This window comes from Pelecanus crispus, chromosome 4 (genome assembly GCF_030463565.1).
Source record: "Pelecanus crispus isolate bPelCri1 chromosome 4, bPelCri1.pri, whole genome shotgun sequence".
Classification (NCBI taxonomy): Eukaryota; Metazoa; Chordata; class Aves; order Pelecaniformes; family Pelecanidae; genus Pelecanus; species Pelecanus crispus.
Genome location: NC_134646.1, coordinates 63,994,814 through 64,020,252, shown reverse-complemented (window position 1 = coordinate 64,020,252; position 25,439 = coordinate 63,994,814).

The window sequence follows — 25,439 nt, the reverse complement described above, 5'->3', positions numbered from 1 at the left end:
GTTGCCCTTCTCTGAACATGCTCCAGCACCTCAATGTCTTTCTTGTGTTGAGGGGCCCAAAACTGGACACAGTATTCCAGGTGCAGCCTCACCAGTGCTGAGTACAGGGGGATAATCACCTCCCTGCTCCCGCTGGCCACACTATTCCTGATACAAGCCAGGATGCCGGTGGCCTTCTTGGCCACCTGGGCACACTGCTGGCTCATGTTCAGCCGGCTGTCAACCAGCACCCCCAGGTCCTTTTCAGCCAGGCAGCTTTCCAGCCCCTCTTCCCCAAGCCGGTAGCGTTGCATGGGGTTGTTGTGACCCAAGTGCAGGGTCCGGCACTTGGCCTTTTTGATCGTCATACAGTTGGCCTCGGCCCATCGATCCAGCCTGTCCAGATCCCTCTGCTGGGCCTTCCTACCCTCGAGCAGATCGACACTCCCACCCAGTTTGGTGTCATCTGCAAACTTACTGAGAGCACACTCAATCCGCACATCCAGATCATTAATAAAGATATTAAACAAGACATTTAAGACATTTTTAAGGTATTAAACAAGATATTTTGGATGCCTCAATATGAGATGGACATTAAAATATTACAGTGCATCCAGAAGAGGGTGACCAATATGGTGAAAGGTCTTGAGGGCAAGACTTAGAAGGAGCAGCAGAGGTATTGGCTTGTTCATCTTGGAGAAGGCTGAGGGCTGACCTCATTGCAGTCTACAGATTCCTCAAAGGGGGCTATGAAGGCAGAGGTGCTGATCTCCTCTCTCTGGTGACCAGTGATAGGATACAAGGAAATGGAATGAAGGTGCATCAGGGGAAGTTCAGATTGGCCATTAGGAAGAGGTTCTTCACTGAGAGGGTGGCCAGTCAGTGGAACAGGCTCCCCAGAGGAGTGGTCATGCCACCAAACCTGTTAGAGTTCAAGTAGCATCTGGACAATGCTCTTAGCCATATGATTTAGTTTTAGGTAGTCCTGTGAGGAGCAGGGAATTGAACTTGATGATCCTTAAGGGTCCCTTCCAACTTGAGATATTCTATGATTCTATGTTTTGAAGTGAAGGAAAGTTTTCTCTTATGCCCCATGAAATGCTAGTCAAACTGTTCAGTATCATAGAATCATAGAATCATAGAATGCTTTGGGTTGGAAGGGACCTTTAGAGGTCATCTAGCCCAACCCCCTTGCAGGGAGCAGGGACAGCTTTAACCAGATCAGGTTGCTCAGAGCCCCACCCAACCTGACCTTGAATGTTGCCAGGGATGGGGCCTCTACCACCTCTCTGGGCAACCTGTTCCAGTGCTTCACCACCCTCATTGTAAAAAATTTCTTTCTTATGTCTAGTCTAAATCTATTCTTCTTTAGTTTAAATCCATTATTCCTTTCCTGTTACAACAGGCCTTGTTAAAAAGATTGTCCCCATCTTTCCTATAGGCCCCCTTTAAGTACTGGAAGGTCACAATAAGGGCTTCTCGCAGACTTCTCTTCTCTAGGCTGAACCACCCCAACTCTCTCAGCCTGGCCTCATAGGAGAGGTGCTCCAGCCCTCGGATGATTTTGGTGACCCTCTTCTGGACCCGCTCCAACAGGTCCATGTTCTTCTTGTGCTGAGGGCCCCAGAGCTGGACGCAGTACTCCAGGTGAGGTCTCACCAGAGCAGAGCAGAGGGGCAGAATCACCTCCCTCGACCTGCTGGCCATGCTTCTTTTGATGCAGCCCAGGATTCGGTTGGCTTTCTGGGCTGCAAATGCACATTGCTGGCTCATGTCCAGCTTTTCTTCTACCAGTACCCCCAAGTCCTTCTCCACAGAGCTACTCTCAATCCCTTCATCCCCCAGCCTGTATTGATACTGGGGGTTGCCCCGTCCCAGGTGCAGGACCTTGCACTTGGCCTTGTTGAACCTCATGAGTTTAAAACAGGCCCACCTCTCCAGCTTGTCCAGGTCCTTTTGGATGACATCTCATCCTTCTGGCGTGTCAACCGCACCACTCAGCTTGGTGTCGTCTGCAAACTTGCTGAGGGTGCACTCGATCCCACTGTCTATGTCATTGATGAAGATGTTAAATGGCACCGGTCCCAGTACGGACCCCTGAGGGACCCCACTTGTCACCGGTCTCCATGTCGACATTGTGCCATTGACCACAACCCTCTGGATGCAACCATCCAACCAATTCCTTATCCATTGAACAATGGATACAATGGGACGGCCTACATGGCACCAGGCTTGCTGGCGACAAATGGGAGCCACCTTTCTCAAAGGGGAAAGAAGGTCTTTGCTCAGAAGCTTGCGGCGCTCATTGACAGGGCTTTAAACTAGATGTGAAGGGGGAGGGGGAACACATCAGGCTTGCCTGTGACAAGCTGTGGGATGGTACACAATGGTTAGAGGGACAGGGTGCTACTCTGAGCCCTCAACATGTTGCCCAGAGGCATGATGGGGACACTGCAGCACAGCTGAAGTCTGGCAGAGATGAGCTGGAGGCTCCTGAGATAGTTAGAGCTCACAAGGAAACCTTCGTGAAACACCCCGAGGGAAACAAGGGATATTCCACTAAGAAGGTGACACGGCCAATATCTATGTGCTTTACATGGTTACTATCAGTTATCGTCATTAATTCTGGATGGCATTTGTGCTCCACAAACATTTGACCCATCCTCTGTGTTAAGCTACCATAGCTTTAACCATATTTTAATTATTCAATAAGACATGCATGAATGCATCAATAATCACCTGAGATCTCAAAACGGAACACTGAAGGGGACGTCAAGGTAGAGGTCTGAAACCAGTGGTAAATAGATTCATACGTAAAACAATTAAAAATAAATAGGTGAAAGTGATTTTTTTTAAATTTACACACATATACTTCAAAAAAAGTAATCTGTATATAGTTCTGTAACAACATAGATCTTCCAATAGAATCACAAACACCTACGTGTGCAAATAATTTCTGCATTTGATTCCATTAGAACTGAAGGATTTATAATTGCATACAGTTTTTCTGTAACCATATATAATATGGATATTAGGACTTGCAAAGTGTTACTTACAAAATAATTTATTAAAAAAAAAAAAAAAGAGCTTGATTATAGTGTACTTGGACTTCATGAATGATATACTGCCCTTTCATACATTTGCTAAATCTATTTGAAGTATACTAGAAGTACACTACTTTCACGTAAGTGTATTCAAGCATGAAATATAATCATGCATTTTTAAGTAAATTGCTTTCTAACAAATTTATTTCAGAGTATGCACATAATTAGAGTCACAGCTCTGCATAGTAGTCAGTCAGTATTATATCATTATTTGCCAACCAGCACTTTGTGAACAAGATGTGCCATCTCCCGATACGCATTCCATTTCAAAATTTTACTTGTGCATACTCAAAGAGAAGAGGGATTTGAAAGTGAGACATTTTATTGACTAACATGACATCAGACTTTCATCAAGGAATCATGTTGACAGTAGGATTTTTTTTTTTCTATGTAGCTTGATTAAAAGAATAGAATTTTGGAAACAATTGAAATTGTGTCATTGCATATCAGATAAGATGCTGCATTTGTCTTGTTCTGGTGATGTGAACTTATCAAGACTTCAGTGTTGGGGTTTTTTTTCTGAAGCTCTGTTACACAGCAGATGGGATGTCTAGCATCCTTTTCTATTTAAAACATGCAAGTTCTAATCAACAAGAGGGTTTAGAATGTTAAACCAGCCAGCCATAAGAAATGTGTCACACAGTTTGCTGTCATCCTAATTAATTAGATAGCATTATTTGTTGTCCCCAATGAACTCAGATGAGCTCAATGACTGATAATAGCCTTATTCTTTTCAGGGATTCTCTTTTAATTTTATTCACTTCGATTTAAGAGAGAGTGTTTAAAGAGGGAAAAAACAACCTACTACTATGAAGGGTTATTCAGAAATACATACTTGTGACTTATTAATATGAGCAAACATTTGGCCTGTTACTAAGGTCATTTTAATTTTAAATCTTTCAGGGTAATGTTTCTTGAATAATTACTATTTCAGTAATTATCTTGCACTTTCATAACACATTTCTGGACATGTTTTGTAATAGAGTTCTTGCCCTTCAGACTGTACAAAGACTCTATAAAATTATGTGAACCTCATTTATAATACAGGACAAATATAATCTAAGGGTTAACATAACACAGAGGTCTTCAAAACAATGTTAAATAGAAAAGTTAATGGGCTGTTCTCAGTCAGGAAAACATAATTAATTGCTTTTTCTAACTTTAATGCTCAGATTTATGCTAGAACAAATAGGTTTGATGAATACAGAATTGAATGACACAATATTGACATAATGTAGAGGATTAATCTTGCAATATTTGTCTGTCTTTTGGTGACTATGAAGAAAATTAAAAGTTGGTCAATGAAAAAATCTATAGATAATGAAGGTAATAATGGGACATTAACAAAACAAATGGCAGTTTTGTTACTTGTCATGATTATTTAAGTTTATTTGTTTCTGCTAAAAATGTTGCACTTAAGTAAGGGATTAAATTCCTCAGTGGAAGAAAGGACAGAGAATTAAATAGGCTGTTACTGGAAAAGTACATGTCTCCAAGTAAGGATATTTGCTCAAAATACACGTGCTTCTTCTGAATTTCTAGGTGCTTAGACTTTACTATTTAGGTTATGTGTTATTTTTGTCTGTATACATATCATAGCACCATTTTTATCTGTTTTGCATTTATGGAACATTTTCTTATTAAAAAATATGGCAGCTAAATTAAATTTGTAAATTCCCGTGACTTTTAACTAGCTGATGTGCATTCTGGTGTACTTCTGAATGTTGAAATGCAAGTAGTCTTGCATAAACCATGCAAATCTCAAGAAAGCATTAAACTGATATCCTCTTTGGTAATAGCTTCTACATCTATAGCAGTAAATGTGAAGAAGGAGAGTGCAAGAGCAAATACCTTTCTGAAGGAGGTTGCACTTAAACAGTCACACTTCATTCCTCTATACAGAGGTCAGTCTTACACATCCAGACATAGCAATATATTCTATAAAACATCCATGAAGAAATGTTTACTCTTGTTTAACATGCTTGATAGTTTCATTGGGTCTTGCTGGTAAGAGAAATGCCTACTTCTCCAGGTTTTATTGAGTAGTATTTCAGTTTTCTCTTTTTCAGACTGAAGAATCACAGAGGTCTTTTTGTCTGTTCTCCTATAGGAGGTATTCCATTCTTCAGACACCCAGTTATCCTTCTATGTACACTTATTCATCTGTGTATGGTTTTGGGATCACATACCAAAAACATTATAAAGGGTTCAGTCTGAAGGTATACTTACCTTTAATAAATTTCTCTTCAATATCTTATTCTTTTGATAATTATTTTTGCAAGCTCATTTTTGTGTTATATTTAACAACCTGATTATCTCTTTGTTTTGCCTTTGTTGGGACACATCTGCTTTTTGAAGAGCAATTTAAAGCTTGCTTTATTCTTTTATTCAGTGTCCTTATGGTCTCCCTGATTTTTCGGAGCATTTGGTGGTCTGTCACCACAGTCAGTGAAAGTATAGCTCCAATAGCAGATGCTTCCCATCACATATTAGATAAAAAGTTGTAGAGATGCTAAAGTACAGATAATGCAATTAACTTCTTTGATTCCATGCGTTTATTAACCTGTAGCACCATTTGTCCATTGGCTCAATAAAATCTGAATAACATTTCAGTGGTAATTTCTATGTTTTCATTCTAAATTTTTCCATTACTTTTTTACTAAGGAAAAAAAACATGAGTTTTACTAAGTTTGTGCCTGAAAGATATATAATTCTAAATGGAGTACTTTTCTCCACCTTCTATCTTTTCACTGTTTCAACTTATTTTTCTTACTCTACTTGAGCAACTTTACCTTGGCTGCTATTTCTTTTTTAATCCATAGTGGCCTGTTCAGAAAGTAAAATGCACCCAGGACCTTTATTGAAGAACTTCAGTGAATAAGTAGGACATTTTAAAAAGTTTAAAAGTTATAGAGCAAGATTAAGTGAATTTCACTCTACTTAACTCTTCCTTTGTATCAAATATGATCATTGATGTTGATCATTTCTTCATTTCACATGTAATAACACAGCTTTTCTGTTTCTCAAGCATTATAAAAATGTTAGAATAAAATAATCAGAACTTAAACATGACCAGTTATTCAAAGAATACTTGTACAACCAGGATACAGTTTAAAGTTTGGCTTAAGAGCTTTGAAATATATTTTAGCATAACAGAAACTTAGAGGACATTTTTTGTGAAAAGCTTAAATAAGCTTGGGTCTGATGGAGGAGTTATCTTCAGAATAAATCTTCATGAAATGTACGACTTCTGTAAATATTTTTATTATAGTTCATTAGGGAAACTCTCAAAAAATAAGTGTTACAATATGAGAAAAAATGTCCTACATTTTTCATCAAAAAAAGCTGATGTAGGTCAACCAAAATCTTTTATAATTTCATGGGAATTTCTAGCTAATTCTCTAGCAACAATAGCAAAATCTGCAAAGGAACTGTGGTGATGGACCACAGGGCACATTTCCCAACAGGTGTTGGAGCAGCTGTCCCTGCCGAGGCAGAGGCTTCGACCCAGACGGAGCTTCGGATAATAGATACAGCTCTGCAAGTCACAGGCTGCAGGGAGTGCCTGGGGCCTCTCCCTGAGGCTGGGAGAGATGGTCTGCAGTTGCTCTGCTGTTGCTTAAGAGCTGTCACCAAGTGGAGGAGTTATAGGAGGAAGCAGGTTGTGTAGCATCGGAAAGAATTAGAGAAGGATAGACAGCATCTTCGTTAAGGCCTTTGACATGGTCCCACACAACATCCTTGATTATAAATTATAAAGATATAGGTTTTATGGATGGACTGTTAAATGGATAAGGAATTGGCTGGATGGCTGCATCCAAAGGGTTGCAATCAGCAGGTCAATGTCCAAATGGAGATCAATGACAAGAAGTTTGTCTCGGAGGTCCGTATTGGCATCAGCACTATTCAATATCTTTATCAATGACATAGACAGTGGGATCGAGTGCACCCTCAACAAGTTTGTGGATGACAACAAGCTGAGTGGTGCAGTTGATATGCTAGAGGGAAGGGATGCCATCCAGAGGGACCTTGACAGACCTGAGGAGTGGACCACTGTGAACCTCAAGAAGATCAACAAGAGCAAGTGCAAGGTCCTGCACCTGTGTTGGGGCAATCCCCAGTACCAGTACAAACTGAGTGATGACTGGATTGAGAGCAGCCCTGTGGAGAAGGACTTGTTGGGGAGAAGGGGATGTTGGTAGATGAAAAATTAGATATGAGCTGGTAACGTGCACTTGCAGTTCAGAAAGCAAATTGTATCCTGGGCTGCATCAAAAGCAGTGTGGTCAGCAGGTGGTGAAGGTGATTCTCCCCCTCTACTCCACTTTTGTGAGACCCTACCTGGAGTACTGCATCCAGCTCTGGGGTCCCCAGCACAAGAAAGACATCGACCTGTTAGAGTGAGTTCATATGAAGGCCATGAAAATGATCAGATCACCTCTTCTATGAAGAAAGGCTGAGAGAGTTGGGGTTGTTCAGCCTGGAGGAGAGAAGGCTCTGGAGAGACCTTATTGTGGCCTTTCAATATATTAAGGGGGGTTATAAGAAAGATGGAAAGAGACTTTTTTACCAGGGCCTGTAGTGACAAGACAAGGGGCAATGGTCTTAAAATGGAAGAGGGTAGATTTAGATTAGATATAAGAAAGAAAATTTTTACAGTGAGGTTGGTGAGAGACTGCAACATGTTGCCCAGAGAAGTTGTGGATGCCCAGTCATTGGAAGTGTCTAAAATCAGGTTGAATGGGGCTTTGGCCAACCTGATCTAATAGAAGATATCGCTGTCATTGGCACAGGGTTTGGAACTAGATGATCTCTAAAGGTCCCTTCTAACCCAAACCATTCTGTGATTCTATGATTCCCAGAGGCGCAAGAGTTTGAAGAATCTTAGATCCCAGCTGCAGTGGAAATAGAGGTAAACTCTGTCCCTAGCAGAGTGGTAAGTACAAACTCTGGGGAAGGCAAGGAATAGAAGACTTCTGGCACTAAGAGGAATGACCCACCTGAAGGCTTGCAGCTACAGAACAGGCTCATTTCCCTCAAAGCTGAGGAGGAGTTGGGTGTGCAGGTGAAGCACCTGGGCCAACTGACTATGCAGGAGCACCAGGAGGAAGCGGTGAGTGACAGTAGCAAGTGACTCCTTGTTTCAGGGGACAGGTGCACACATCTGCTGACCTGACCTGTCATCTCAATAATTTTGCTGCTTGCCAGGGGCTGTGATCTGGGATGTTGTGAAGAGATTGCTGAAGCTTGTCCAACCCTCCTTACTTCCTGATGTTTTTCCGTGGGGGCACCAACGATACTGCTAGTGTCAACCTCACTCAAGTGATAGAGGAGCCAATGAGGAAATTATGTTGGACCTCGTACTCACAACCAAGGAAGACATTGTTAGGATGTGAAGGTTGAAGGCAGCCTTGGCTGCAGTGATTATATCAGATAGTGGATTTCAGGATCCTGAGAGGAGAGAATAGGGCAAAAAGCAAGATCACAACCCTGGACTTCAGAAAAGCAAACTTTGGCCTCTTCAGGGATCTGCTTGAAAAAGTCCCATGGGATAAGGCCCTGGAGGGAAGAAGGGTCCATGAAAATTAGTTCAAGTTGCATGATCACCTCTTCTGGAAGAAGACAGAGACATTATAAGCTATGTATGCTAGGAGTGATTTCTGATCAGGAACTTTGGCTTCCATCTAAATGTGTCAAAGGGTACTATATGAAAAAAGGGGAAAAAATATTGAATCTGGTAAGTAATACACCTTTTTATAAATCAGAGTCACAGACCCAAGGCACCTGTACATTTAAAAATTCATTTTTGGCCATATTTTTTCCAGAATGAACAGTTTCAACTTCTGGACTGTATCTCTGTGTTTCATGTTATGCCCAGCAACAATGAAGAGTGTCCTGGTAAAGCTCTTATTTCTGTCTTTTACCTTTCTCATTTTTGATCAGGTATATCTGATATAAATTGTTTGGTTTTCATCAATCTTTTTTCATGGGTTAGAATATTCATTATACGTAATATAATCATTATATCTGCCTACTTCTTCAATTTTGTATTTGGTGGAAATTGAGAAGTATTATTTATATGTATTAAATCAACGCTCCCTTATTTTTATTTAAATGTATGCTTTTTTGGTTTTTATGCTTGACAAAATTATTAGTAGGAATAGCAATAAAGGAATAAATAGGTTAAGAAACCTGTGGTATCCTGAATTAATATATACAGAACTATTTAAAAACAACTAGAAAAAAATAATTTTCTCTCCTCTAAGACTAACCAGCATCTTTGGAGAAAAAGTAAATTCCTTTGTTCAATGTGTCTTTTCACAGCTGTGTAAGTGAACTTAACAGTGCAGTGGATGACACCTTCTTCAGTGCTTAGCTTTCATTTGATGCGGGATGTGGTACATCACTTTTTTTTGTTCTTTCCTTTTCTTTTTTTTTTTTTTAATTTTATATTACCACTACAACAACAGCATACTACATAGAATCACTTTGTTCACTTAAGGAAAAGTTCCCTCTACCAATGCCTTAAATTAAATTAACGGGTTTGAGTTTACTGACATTTAAACTAATCTGTCAGGACGGATTGATGCAGTTTATTTGGGTTAAGCTTATACTCTGCCAGTTTCTTGTCCCTTTATGTTCTGCCTTCACTACCCTACACAAAAGAATGGCTTTTCCTCACCCTTTATCCTTTTTATGGTCCTGCTGGATAGTTTAGGACTATTCTAGAACTAAACTCTAACTTGCTAAGGGGTTTTAAATTGCCTTTTTTTTTTTTTTCACAGAAGGAAAAAACAACAATCATAATCAACTCTATTTTAAAGTCCATTCTAAATAAAAGATTAAGAGTTTTCTGCTCTAATACTTTGGGTTCAGCTTTCCACATTTTGGGAAGAAGGAGAAATTCAGTCACCAAATTAGAGAAAATATTCTGAAACTTCTGATAGCCTCCAAGAAGTTGATATATTCACTGTCTTCTGAAGTTATGCAGATGCAAAAATCTCATTGCAATAAATGTATAGAAATTTGGATTTAATTTCAAGGAGCCTGCATAGGATTAGCTGGAGACTCCAATATAATTCTGTCCCTCAGAATTGAAGTATTTCCTTCTCTTCTAATTTAGTCAAGGTATTTATTTGTCATTTATTCTGCTTTGTAAAAGGGATGCCTCAATTTCCTTTGACTTCCTTCTCATGTTTGAGGACTTACATGTGTTTTCTACTAGACCACAATTTTCTATCCTAAAATATAATTTTCAGTAAAAGCAAAAAAACCCTTTTTAACATATTTGAACACCGTCTCTTAATCTAATGGCTAGTATAGTCTCTAGTTAAGTTCCTCAGATTCAGGGAGCCCCAGAAGTATGTACTTAATTCAACCCAGTCTTTGAACATTCTGAAGTTCTTCTGGCTCTTTCAAAGCCATTCCAGTCTTGAGTAAATAATGTCTTTTAAAAAACATAACTGCTACATTTAACTGGTTGACATAGTCAGCTTTATTGGAAACTGATTTAAAATTTTAGGAGTAACAATTATATTTTTCTATATTGTGTGTCCACTTTTAATCATTACTTAACAGAAAAGGTTTTCAAATTAAATTAATTTTTATCTTCTGTATTTTATTAATTGTTCAGCGTTATGTCAAATATATAATGGCATGGTTTAAACTGAATTGCTAAATTATATATTTTTAAATATTTATAATTTTTCACAGTGGCATTTTCATATTCTTTGTTTTTTAATAATAAAAATAGTTGAAATCCTATGATGAACAACCTCAAAATTACTTCATTACATATAATAAATTGACAGAATAATGTCTTTTTTTTTTTTTAATCATCTTCAGCATATTTCAAAATGAGAAAGATCTAGATAATCTAGAAAATTGTTCCATAATTTTATTAAAGGCCTGAGAAACTTTCTGGGAAAGATGAAAAAAAAAAAAAATTCCTTAGACATTATATTTCATGGTGATTTAATCTCTTTTTTACCAGAACTGTGCTTGGATAAAAGGACCATGTTCATTCAAAAAGCCTAATTCTACAAATATATCACCCATTAAAATGAAAGGAGAAACAAAAGTGGTAAAGGAACTGCAGAATATACAGGCAAGGCGCTCAAGGGTGCTAAAGCTATAAAGGATAAGTTCAATGAATTCAGTGATTATTTTGGGAGGATCCCAATTCACACATTCTCTATAGCAGATAGATTAAAGGAGTGAAATCAGTTGGAAGCAAGTATGCAGGAAATATCAGAGCAAATGGATAAATTGGAAACCATTAATACACTAAATCCACAGAATTCCTAGTCAAGGTGGTAGAAACATCACAAGAACCATGGCAGAGGACTGCTGGGTTCCCAGTTTAAGTCCTATAGACCTAAAGGGCTCTAGAGGAGATCATGGGAACTGTCGGTCAGAAAGTCTATTAATCTGGCAGAGTTTATAACAGAGTGAAATCACTGATAACACAGGTAAACACAGTCTTTGCAAAGGTGTCAGCATGTCTTTTTTATAGGAAAATCCTGTCTCACTAACCTGTTGAAGGCTGTGTTATCATTGATAAGCATGTTTATCAAGGGAATCCTGTGGACCTAATATATTTTCAAACTCCTTTGACTAAGTTCCACATGGCAGCCTACTGAAGAAACTAAATTGTCACATGATTGGACAAAAGGCTCTTTTATGGACTAAAACCTGGTTTAAAAAGTAGAAAGCAGATGTTCAGGCTTAATGGTCTCCCTTCAGATGGAAGTGACTGAGAAATATCTGTCAGTCTCAGAAATGCCTTCTTACATTCATAATACAAGAATTCCTGATACTGATAAAAGTAACAAGAGGAATAGACTGCAGATAGCAGCCAAAATCGTATACTTTTTCTAAACAGCAGTACCTTTGCTACTCTTGAATACAGAAGACTGGGTTAGATGAACCCCTGGTTAGAACTTATATGGTATTGCTATTGTCAGAAATCTGTCTGGGTTCAGATAGAAAAAAAGTTTTCTTACAGTTAAGCCTTCCCCTTTCAGAACCAAAATGTGTAATTCAATTATCATTTCTTTCAGTAACATATACAATTTAAATCTACCTAATAGATCATATAGGAAATAGGTAAATGAAAAAAAAAAAAAGTGTTACTATTAAATGCTAAATGTAAACACACTCACCATAATATACGGAGTAAGATTTTTTTTTTTTTATTGGGTTAAGGTTTTATTTTTCAGCTTTCCTACCTTAATGAAAGGGATGTTATAAAAATGCTGTGAATCTCATAACTGCTCTAATAATTCTGATAATGTACAGTGTAAGGGTTTGGGTTTTTTTCTTTTTATTTGAAACTTCTTTATTTAAACATTGTTGAATTGTAAACAAACTTTTGCTATGAGCTAGAATGCAGAAAGATGTTGCTGTTTTTCTTTCCAAATGAAATGATGTATGCATAATCTACCTTGGAAATCTCTAGTGACATCCTCCACTGAATGTTTTTGGATTGTTGCCTGGAATTTTGGATACAGGACTAAAGCTATTTATACAGTTTCTTTGCATTGCTAATTTATCCAAATCTTAAGTGTGGATGACTACTGAGACACTAACCAGATGCTAGATAGCAGGATACAACAGAAACACGTGATGGAGAGAGCCAGGATCAAGGAGAAACACTTGAAACGATTCTTCCATTTTTGACTACTGGCTATAACCTAGATGAAGAGTTATGTTCAGTGTAGTCAGATCTCTCTGACTTCATCACATCGTATATTTCCGTGCCAATTGCCCTGTGACATTAAACAGGGGGGCTGAGTACCTGAAAATACACCTTTGTTTCTGTAGTCATTTTATTAAGGTAAATTAAAAATGGCTTTTTGCTGGCATAATTTACCTCAGCCTCCCATAAAATCAGTTTTGATTTTATGAAAATAATAATGATTTAAATCAGTTTTAATGGCTGGTTTGGGGTAGGATTCCATGCATGAAAATAAGTGAGATTTTATATGTTATATGTTTTTTTTCCCCTTTCCTTTAAGTAAAAGAAGCTTACAGAATGTACATCAGCATGTGGAATGGTGTGTTTAAAAATATAATAGCATTAAATGTCTATTAATTGCAGATGAATTTACCAATCTGGAAGATAAAACAGACTCTATGATCATGGTATAGATATTATGACTGTTTAGTCATGCCAGAAGACCCACAAAAGTTTATACATTACAGATGTACAGATATCCTCTTCACTCTTCTTTACTGGACTAAAGCTTTGTTCCTTCTTGCTGTCTCCCTCCCTTCCCCTGTCTCATTCAGGTGGCTGAATATGAGCCCGCAGTGTGCCCAGGTGGCCAAGACGGCCAACAGCATCCTGGCTTGTATCAGGAATAGTGTGGCCAGCAGGAGCAGGGAGAGGATTGTTCCCCTGTACTCGGCGCTGGTGAGGCTGCACCTGGAATACTGTGTCCAGTTTTGGGCCCCTCACTGCAGAAAAGATATGGAGGTTGTGCAGCACGTCCAAAGGGCAAGGAAGCTGGTGAAGGGTCTAGAGCACAAGTCTCATGAGTGGCTGAGGGAACTGGGGTTGTTCAGTCCGGAGAAAAGGAGGCTGAGGGGAGACCTTATCGCTCTCTACAACTACCTGAAAGGAGGTTGTAGTGAGGTGAGTGTCCGTCTCTTCTCCCAGGTAACAAGTGATAGGACAAGAGGAAATGGCCTGAAGTTGTGCCATGGGAGGTTTAGATTAGGAAAAACTTCTTCACGGAAAGGGTAGTCAAGCACTGGAACAGGCTGCCCAGGGGAGTGATTGAGTGCCCATCCCTAGAGGTGTTTAAAAGACACGTAGACATGGTGCTTAGGGACATGGTTTAGTGGTGGACTTGACAGTGTTGTGTTTACAGCTGGACTCGATCTTAAAGGTCCTTTCCAACCTAAATGATTCTATGGTTCTATTAACCTTGAACTCTTAGTACAAATTCAGTAAGGACAGTGTTTTCCACTTTAACCAATTGGCAGTGGTGAGGACACGTTAGCTGTGTTTTTGAAGCCCTCGGGTTTTGAGGGAACTGGAGCCCACTTCCTCAGTAGATGCCCTGTAAAACGCAGGAACAGTGAACCCTTCGTGTTCCTCACATACATTATTTTCAAGGGGCAGACTGCTGTGTTTTGGGATGAGCTCAATAGTTGTTGTTTGCTAGGCATGTTTTGTGTATACTGGTGAGAGGCATCTTTGGAAACTAGAGGAACAGGGCACCCAGTCTGTGAATTCCAAATTACTTCTGTTTGAGATAAATGCCAAAAATAAGCAGTAAATTTTCTGGAAATTAATTGGTGCAGGATCTGATGTCCAGGATTAAGCCAAGATGGAGTCAAATGCCAAGCTTGAAAGTGCTCTACAAACAAGGTTCTGGAAAATATTTTCCTAGCCTTCAGTTCCTCATGTATCTTAGCATGGAAACTTGCTGTGTTCATAATTGCCATGGTAAATCTTGAACATGCCATGTCTCACCACATCTGAAGTGTCCAGATGACATGTAAGAAATTTGTAATGCTTACGTCATATTCTGAAAGCTAAATGAGTCACCTTTTAAAAGCACATGGACTTTCTCCCAGAGAGAGATGTGGTTTCATCACATGCCTCGTATTTACTAAAATGAGCTAATGAAAATGAACAGCAAATTGAAGTCAAACTCTGATTGTTTGAAGATAGTGCTTTTACTTAATCATTCTTAGGTGATGTTAAGGCTAATTGTGTTTTCAGCAAGCTGCATATATTTTGGTATAGAGTTTTTTAATCTGTGCATTTTTATTTATAATTGATAGTTTTATAGTAACATGCTTCCATTTTATTTAAATATCTTATTCAATTTTATTTAAACATCTTATCTCACTTTCTCTTGCCCTCATTTTAATGCTTATGGTTGCAGGAGAATTATGATTTTTTTTAAATTCAATGAATCCAGATAATTTTCCCTCAGTCTGTTGTTACAATCATACTTTACATATTAAAAAGCCCATGTTTATTATGTAGATCACCATATAATGTTATCTAGTAATCAGAATTTAAAAAAAAAAAAAACCAAAAATCCTAGCTCTCATTTCATTCTCTTTTCTTCTTTCTTTTACTTTATAACATATCTGTGTTTATAAAACACATCCATATCTAATACATTCATTATATGAAATGTTTAAGGTGCTCTCCAGGAGTTTGGAATGTGTTTTTCAGGCATTGCAGCAACATTTGAAATGCTGCTTTACCACTGGCTTTATTATTTTATCTTGTAAACCCTAAGACACCCCGCTAAAGCTCTGTCTAAACCCGAGAGGACAAAAAAGAAAATAATTTTTCTGCTGTCATTGAAAATTCAGGTCACAGCTTTCTGACACATAGATTTTCTTGAAGGATATACAGTTAAGATCAATATAGTGCCATTAAAAAATACATTTCTGCTGAGTCATCTGAAAGCAGCTTGGAGTCTTTGTTTTTAGCAAACACACTTAATTATAGAATCTGGATATACTCAGTGATCTGTGAAGGTTAATATCTGTCCATAAAAGTGATGTGCTGAGTTTCTTTTGTGTAGTACCTCAATGTTAACAGGAGTTCTCAAATAGAGCTGAACTGTCTCCACTATTACAAAAGTAATACTCACTATAAACTTTTACCTGTGGTTCAATGGGTGGGTACTTAATGATTTTTAAAAACTATTTCAGCTTTCTTTTGATTCCTTTTGACACAAATCTTCACACTTGAAATCCTTCAGGGCCAGATTTTCAGGTTTTTTTTTTTTTTTTAAGTAGCTATGGCAGCATAGCTACTAGCTGCCTGTCTGGATATTCAGGTAATAACCAGCTTTTTAAGCATAACAGATAAATGTCATATACATACACATAGATTTGTATAATATATACTGCTTAAAATATATTTTTAATATAAATTTAAAAACTTAAGTTGAGGAATAACACCTGTGCAATTACTAATTTTTCCATGATTAATTCCTCTCCTGATTTGTCCACTTGCTTCTATCTGTAGAACCCTGAAACAAAACCCAGGAAAAAACCACACCAACACTACCTACCTTGTCCTTCCCCCCCAAAAAAAAACCAACCCTGAAAACAGAAAACAACCAACAATCCAAAAAAACCCCAGATTCTTTTCCTCAAATGTAATACACAATACAGGAACAAATCATCATCATTTTAGATATCTTAAAGAAACATGCAACAAGAAAACTTCTTTTTCCCACTCCCTAAAGAGTGCATTGTCTGAACAGTGTGTTTTTAATAATCTGAAACTGTTCTTGTTCACAGCATTTAGTTGCTATAGAAAAAATGCCAACATTTACAGACTTGGAGGAACACTGCCCCTACTATTGAACTATACATGGTTTAGAATGTGGACTGTAGGAAACAGAATGTTTTCTCCTGGGAATTTATGCCACTATCCATCAATTCATTTAGGACATCCCTGGCCATCAACTGATTTAAAAGAAGAATTTAAATTTCTGCTGTTGACTGTATAATAATTACTCATTAATGGTTACAAGATATAGATTTGAGGTGCCCTACTGCTATGAAAAATTATGTGATCTTTCTTGAGCTCTAACTGAATGACATTGTAATTTATGCAAACATGAAAAGGAACACTAAGAAATGTCTATTCAAAGTGACAGTAACCTTATTCTTAGGACAATTAAGTGCAAATGAGAGAAGCAACAAAACATTGAGTGTTTAGATTGCATTAGAAGAATTCATGATGAGATAAGACCCTTTTTCTGATACTGAGAATAATAAATATTTCAAATTTTATTTGATACACTTTAAAAAGTAAATAATAAATAATTAACAGCTAACTCATGTATCTGATACATTACAATGTAATATCATTTTTATGCCATGCATTGATGAAGGAGACATGGAGGTTCAGCTGTGTAATTACTAATTCAGCTTAACACTTGTCATTGGACTGCTATGCATACATACAGGTGCAACGTTGATTACTAAACCATAACTAGCAGATATAACAGGTCATAACAAATGTTCAATCATCTCTTCTGCAAGGAGAATTTTTGGAGGAGAGAAGCATTCATAGAAATGCCTGTTCTCTATTTTATTTCCTATGGCTCCTTCTCATGTAACCAAACTCAGAAAGAAGATGTATCATTTCAAGAGAAACAATGGACAGGTTGAGAAAGAATTAAAGAAACTTAATTTCATGTACAAAGAGACATTTTATATAGCTAGTATAGGAGAAGGAGCTGCTTGTTGCTGAATGTTCACCATGGAGAGGAAAAGGGTCAGGGTGAGGGATCTAAGAGCAGCCTTCTACTATCTCCAAGGACTTCATAGAGAAGACAGAGCCAGGCTTTTTATAGCTGTGCATGTTGGGAGGATAAGAAACAAAAGATAAAAATTAAAACAGGAGAGGTTTAGACATGGGGTAAGGAAAACAACCTTCTTCCCATGAGTATAGTCAAGCAGTGGAACAGGCTGCCCAGAGAGGCAGTGCAGCTTCCATCTTTGGAGAATTTTCAACACCCAGCTGGATCAAGACCTGAGCAGCCTGGTCTGACCTCATAACTAATCCTGTTTTGAGCAGGAATTTGGACTACAGATCTCCTGTGTGTCCCTCCCAAACTGGATTATTCTATGATTTCATTAATACTTGTCTAATAGAATAATACAGTTAGTTTAATTTAGAAGCCAAATCACTTCCTCTTTGTCTCCTGCCCTGTTCATAAACCTCTGGAAGAAGAAAATACTTAAGAAATTCCCAAATAAACAGTTCATTTAAAAATGTCATTTCATCAAATCAAACCTTTTTTTTAAAATGGACCAGATCTGTTAATTTTCTAGGAGACTTTCTTCAAAGCTCAGGGACTTCAAAGCTCATTTCAGTGTTCAGAAAGTTGAGTAGCTGTGGCAGAAGGCTAGCTGGGCTGAAGAGGAAACTCCTGGGGCAGGCTTAAGGGTTAAATTTAACAAAAAATAAAAGGAAAAGCATACAAGGTCTGGAAGTAGGAATAAGCTACCCAGGAGCCTGGAAATGTAGGAATGGAATTAGGAAAGCCACAACGCGGCTGGTGTTGAAACTGAAGAGGGACATGAAAGGCTTTTATAAGTACTTAGGCAGCAAAAGGAAAACTAAGGAAAATGTAAACCTATTGCTCTGTGAGTTGGGAGAATCTAATAACAAAAACCACAGAAAAGACTGAGGTATTCAATGTTTTCTCACCTTCTGTATTTCTTAGTAAAGTCTATTCTTGGGTTTCCCAATTCCTTGAGGGAAGATGAGGAGTCTAGGGTACTGAAAGTATGACTCACAGTAAAGGAACAAAGAATTAGGGAATGCTTAGGCAAATGGGACATACAAAAGTCCATGAGATCAATAGGATGCATCCAAAAGCGTGGAGGGAGCTGGCTGATGTCATTGAAAAGCTGCTTTCTATCATTTTTGAAAGGTCATGGTGATTAGGGGACATCCATTCAAAAAGGCAAACATCATGTCCTTTTTTACAAAGAAAATTGAAGAGGATCTGGGGAAACTCTACACTGGTCAGCCTCACATCAGTCTTTATGGAAGTCCTGTATAGGCACATGAAGAAAAAAAGTTATTGGACACAACCATCATAGATTTATCAAGGCAAAACTGTGTCTGAGTCCCTCTATGTCAAAATGACTATCTTAGTGGAGGAGGAGACAGCAGTGGATGTTGTTTACCTTCATTTTAAGAAAGCTTTCAACCCGGTCTTCCATAATATCATTATAGCCAAATGGGGCAAGGCAAGGACTGACTGGATGGAATACAAAACAGGCAAAAAATTGGTATTTTTCAGAGATCTATACTGGGAAAAATACTGTTCAACATCTTTATTAGTGATATAGACACTGGGATGAAGAGCATCCTTATAAAATTCAAGGGAGGTTGCCAATCTAGGGGGAGTGGTCAGTACACTGGGGCTACTTTTCAGAAGGAGTGTGACTTAGCTGCACTTTATAAAACAGCCCTTTGCTTGCAAGCTGAAAGCAGGATGGGCAAGTTTGCTGCATCCAATATTTTTTCAAAGAAATAATATGCTAATTGACTTAGTAAGAGATGCATTGGGTGACTAAATCTTTTACAACAATCCCTCCAGAGCTGCCTGTAAATTAGTGGTCTTTTCTAGACAAACAAATGGTAAGTCATAAGTACCTTAAAAATGGCCTTCCTAATAGCAGAAATGTGTCTTTTTTTTTTCATTTTTCTTTTTAAAAACACTTTTAAATGGTCATGAAATGAAATTGATTTTAGAAATCCATAAAATGGTGAATTAGTTTTCAAGAAGCGATTTTTATTTTTGGCACCAGTTGTGTTTGACTTTACAAACAGCTGAAACCACTGAGTGAATTGATAATGAATAAATAGTTATTTATTCTAAACATGAGATAAAGATTCAGTCTATGTTTTTGTTTGCAGCATACAACCCATCCTTCCTCTATTAACTCCTCAGATCTGCAGCCCAGAAAACGGATCACTGAGAATTATGTGAGCAAGAAAAATAAAAGTCCTGGTGCTGCCTTTTGATTACACTTCCTCATACAAATCTGGAGAAAAGAAAATTAAAAGAGACCTTCCTTGGAAATATAGAAGCAAGGAAAAAGATAAAAAAATAAACCAAAACAACAAAACCTGCAAAAATATGGAATGCATTTATACACCACAGACCACAACTTTTCACATACCTTTCAAGAGGACTTGAAAAGTTCCCCCTCTTTTCCCTGACACTGTGAGAAGTCATTTCCAAAAAAGCTGTGGAAAATATGACAGCAAAGATGAACACTTATAAAATAGTGTTTAATATACAGATATAAGCGTATTACAGACTTACACATTTATTTCAGAAGTGCTGGTGATTTTTATCTCTTACCAATTTCAGTCAATTTGTGCTCACGAAGTTTGAGCCCAGAGATTTGTCTTCCCATTTCTATAGTAATTTCAAAACATTTGATAAACAACTGAAATGAATAAATTCCTTAAAAATGTGATCTTTATGTGAATATTGTCTTTTCAACTTTCTGTGATTTGAATCAGTTGGAGACTGCTGGAGACAGCTCACGATTTACAGACATAACTTTGCCTCATAGCCAAACACATGCTAATGTTGCATCATTTAATTCATATATTTAATCTACATTATTAATTCAGTAAAAAAAAAATTGTCATGCCAATTCTTACCCCTAATATTATGGAGCAATAAACCTTAATATGTTATAAAGATCTCATTATATGATGCCCTGAGAAACTGAAAGAAGTCATGACTGACTCCCAAAACTTTCAAGAGTGCCAAGAAACTGTGCATCACATTAGCCGTGGAATGCTTTTTGTGAATCACAGAAGGTTTTTAGATTATTCCCCCATTCCCCCTCCCCATCCCTGCCTCTTCCAAAGATGTGTTTTTAAGTATAACCATGTTACAAAATGAGTTTGAAAAGACAATTTCAAAAGTTGGGTCAATTAATTCAAATCTATTTACTAAAATCCTCATCCAAATTTACATTTGAACATTTACATTGAACATTATGATACTAAGAACTCAGAATATTGGGATGAAAAGGTCACATTATTTGGGGGGGGTTGGGGGTGGGGGGTGGAATCTTTAATCTAAATACTTAAACAGAACTCATTTTCACTGCCAAAGCTACCACAGGTTTTGGGGAGTTTTATAGAAAAACACTAGGAGAACTATTCTTATTCTACACAGCCTGTATCTAGGAGGAAATAATAGAATGAAATAAAAAAAATAAAACTTGTGTTACAAACAATTTATTGATGAATTTAGCTGCCTGTTTAGGGATATTAAATCTAACTGAAATACTAGTAATATCATAGAGACAAAAAAGGCATTCCTTAGACAAAATTAAAAAGTGCTGTTAGAAAAATGTTTCTTCAGGCTATATGAAGTAATAGTGGCTTTGCTGCTATGAAAGAAAGGGAATGAAAAAATAAACAAACCAAACAAACTTCATAAACTTTGGGGAAAGAAAAAAGATTCAAAGATCCTTGCTACATGAGACACGCTTGTGAAAAGACAAGAACAAAATCAGTGTGAAGAAGAGGTATAGTACTTTGTAAAACTGTATTATATTTTATGTATGATTCTCAAAGTTAAGTATTTTGCAAATTTTGAGTACAATTTAACAGAATTAACTTTGTTCTTCTACCACCTGTAGGGCCATGATCATTGATTGAAAGAAAAACAAATTTATTCCTGTCATTAAATAAATGTAATGTAAATAAGAAATCTTAGAAGCCATAATCTTATTTTAGTATTGTCTCTTTACTTAGGCTGTAGTGTGGCTGTCATGTCCCAAATGACATAAATTATTTGATGGCCATTCCATTACGCTTTATCTACTGTGTAGAAACAATCGTCAATCATGGGTCAGTTTGGGATACTTGGGAGAGAACATATTGAGTATGACAAGAAAGACCTAACCCCAGCACTACAAGATTTTTTTTGTTAGGAGGACCTATCTACTATTCCAGCAATCAGGAAAGATGATTTCTCTGGCTGTGTGATACAGTGAGTAAGAGGAAGCAGTCACTTAGCAGACTAAATTGAAGGTGAAATCTTGGTCATTTTTAAAATCAAGGAAACTTTTGTCACTGAGTTTAGAAGTGCAGTCATTTTCGAATCTGGAGGAAAGGTACAATAGTCAGATATAGTAGCATAAAAGTAAGAGAAAAACCATTTAGGTTCTACATAAAATCTAACACAAACTCCAAAGAAAAACTGAACTGAAGAATAGTCTCTCAGAAAGTGAAACATTCAAAGCCCAGGTCTTTAAAATCTAGGTTTGATCAGTTATATCTGCTGTACAGGATAGCTACTCATATTGGCAGAGAGAGGGACAGATGATTAAATAGATCCTTTTCAGCTCTAATATCTATTAAAGTATAGATGTGTTCCAGAAATGAGCTGACTGGGTTCAGGGAAGTTCAATAGCTCCCAACATGAAAGCACCTGCCTGCCTTACTACCGCAGGGACATGCAGTTCAAACTAATTTGCAAATCTGTTCTTCACAAAGCTACTGATTAAATGAGCTAAGTAATTCATATCAGTACCTTTTTCTGAAAGAGGAAGTCTGACAAAAAGAGTGTAAAAAAAAAAAAAAATAGATGCAGATGCACATAATGAAATTATTAGGTGTACTGCAGTGCCATCACATTTTCCACCTGCTCCTCTTGCGCATGTGCAGCTTTTTGCCAATACACTCACCAGAAAGGAGGGAGACTGTATGTTAAAAATACAGCCTTGTTTTGCAAAACAAATTGTTACTGAGATTTTCATCCAGGTTTTTCTAAGGCTTGTATATTTTAATGATTTGTTAAAGGCAGCTTTAGAACAGGCATGCTAGTGCTAGCAGATATTTCTCTCCATTATTTACTATATTGGGCCAGGGTAAAATGAATGAACAAGGCTCAGTGATTGTCCTAGAGAGCTTTTACCTTTAAAATGCTAAATAAGCAGGCAGATCAGACAATGAGTAAATACTAGATATGTAAAATCTAAGTGAGGTTACCTCGTGTCATCTGATATACAGTGTTTTATTTTTTATTATAGAATTGTGTTAGATAGTGGAAAAGGGGTTTCTAGAAGGGTGCAAATAAAAAGAGTGTAAGCTGTTTGGGAAAACTCTGGAACTGTTTTTCCTTCTGTAAGAAATTAAATAGTAGACAATCATTGTGTGATACCATAAGTAAGTATAATGGAAAAAAGTCCTTGTAAAACATTCCAAAATTTCAACTTATACTTTTTATAAAGACCTGCCTTTCCACTTCACTTTTTAATAGTGAGATCTTCTTCAAACAGAATGATACATATATTTAAAAAAAAAATAAAATTCTTGAACAAGAACACCAAGACTTTCTTTGGTCCAAAAGAAGAACCAAAATATTTCTTTGGTCTTGCTCAGTGGTTGAAACACCAAACCGTGATGCTCCATTCAACGAATACTTTTCCCTCTAACTTAAGTGTTCCTTATTAAAACAGACCGAAAAGTACTAATGATATGAACTGCTGCAAATAGTAGGAAAATACTACAATGAAAATCACAGTGACTGCCAGATCTTCAATGGTGGTCACCTGCATGCATAGTTAAACCACAGACTATCAAGGGGAAAGGTCACAGCAGTTGACAAGGCAGCATTTGGAACATGGAAAAATACCAGTGTTATATAATCATAAATATAAGTGATTGTCAGATTTTTAGATGATAAACACTCGCATTCATAATTAAATCAGACACTGTTGAGGAAAAATGTCAAACCATCTGAAAGTACTGTCCAGAGCACTCCTTATAAATGAGAACAGTATTTTGGAGATAGTTTTGAATCTCTCAGCCAGTATTGTACAACAACAGTATAAAATCTAGAATGTACACCTTCATCTTTCAATAATATTTCTTTTGATTAATTAGTGTGCGTTCCATTGTGTGTACTGCTCCAGAACTTCCTGTCGTGGTTTAGCCCCAGCCAGCAACTAAGCACCACGCAGCCGCTCGCTCACTCCCCCTACCCCGATGGGATAGGGGAGAGAATTGGAGGAGTAAGAGTGAGAAACACTCCTGGGCTGAGATAAGAACAGTTTAATAATTGAAATAAAGTAAAATAGTAATGCTAATAGTAACAGTATAATAATGATAATAATAATAATGATACACGAAGCAAGTGATGCACAATGCAATTGCTCACCACCCGCCGACCGATACCCAGACAGTTCCCGAGCAGCGATCGCTGCTCCCCGGCCAACCCCCCCCAGTTTATATACGGAGCATGACGTCATATGGTATGGAATAGCCCTTTGGTCAGTTTGGATCAACTATTCTGGCTGTGCCCCCTCCCAGTTTCTTGTGCGCCTGGCAGAGCATGGGAAGCTGAAAAAGTCCTTGACTAGCATAAGCAGTACTCAGCAACAACTAAAAACATCAGCATGTTATCAACATTCTTCTCCTACTAAATCCAAAACACAGCACTATGCCTGCTGTTAGGAAGAAAATTAACTCTATCCCAGCCGAAACCAGGACACTTCCACACAATCATGTCACCCATTTTTGAGCAATTACAGTATCTATAATCCATATATATATATTAAAAAAACTGTTTCACAACAATGATTAACTATTGTCATTTTTATTCTGGTCCAGCAAGTGGAAGTTTTATTGCTGACTTTGGTGAGGACAAATTATTTAATGATAGTCAAAACCAGTTTGCTTTTAACAAGCTGCCAGACTGGACCAGAGCAATGTTAACTGATTACTTTTGTGCTGTCTGCTGTATTTTACTTTACAAAAGGCATGCTTAATGACTTTCACATACAGTTAAGGAAGATCACTTCCTTACCTTTCAGTAAAAGATAGATGTGTTTAACAGTCTTTTGATCATACTTCAGGTGATATGGAAAGGAATAGACAATCTGTTCTAGGATGACCACAGAAAAGAAAAAAGTCTCATTTCTAACACAAAATAATTTTACAGTGACAGTCAAGTATTGGCCTGACAGTCAAATAAAAATGAAAAATTCTTTTAGATCTTTGTGATTAGAGTGCTACCAGAAGTGGGAAATCTGGGCCTTCTAAATCTAATGGTTTATCCTTGCCTGCATGTTGTCAGCACTGTACCGAGGTAACGCTCCTTGAAGAGCTAAGAGAAAAGGTAGTTTTGACTCCCTCCAGTCCTGAAAAATTCAGCACTGAGGATTAGCACATCAGAGGGTCAGCCAAAAAGCCTGGCCTGGAACAATAAAGAAGCAGTGATCAGACAGTGAGTCAGAACTTGCTTCATGATTCTGTTTTTCTTTGATTTTTCATGTAATGGATATTGGCTTTTGGTGTTACCATCTGCTGTGAGTTATCTTGCTGATTGCTGTAGCACAGGGAAGTGTTTTTAAGAAAATAATTTTTTTAATAGGGTGAAATGAAAAACAGTTAGCTCCAACCTCCTCTCAGGGAAATGAGAAACCCAAAGTTAGCACAGAGGTCAGTAACTTCTGGGCAGCAGGAACAGAGAACAACATAGCAAGTAATAATTTGAGACTCTTGACAGTGACATATCTTGCTTTTCATGACTCTTTATGAAGAAAAGCTCACAGATTTTGGAATCTCAATCTGGGTTTTTCTGTTGATGGAAATATTAGTGAAATTAACAGCAGATTTTGTGAATTAGAGATTAAAGGACATGAGGCAAACACAACCACAAGTGGGAAGAAACCAATTGCAGGCATTCTCACAATTTCATGAACCAGTAGTGCTTCTGCTGTAACCAGTTCCAAATGTGAAAAATCAAAATATGAATGAAAATATTACTTATACCTTTACACAAATATAAACCTATACTTTAA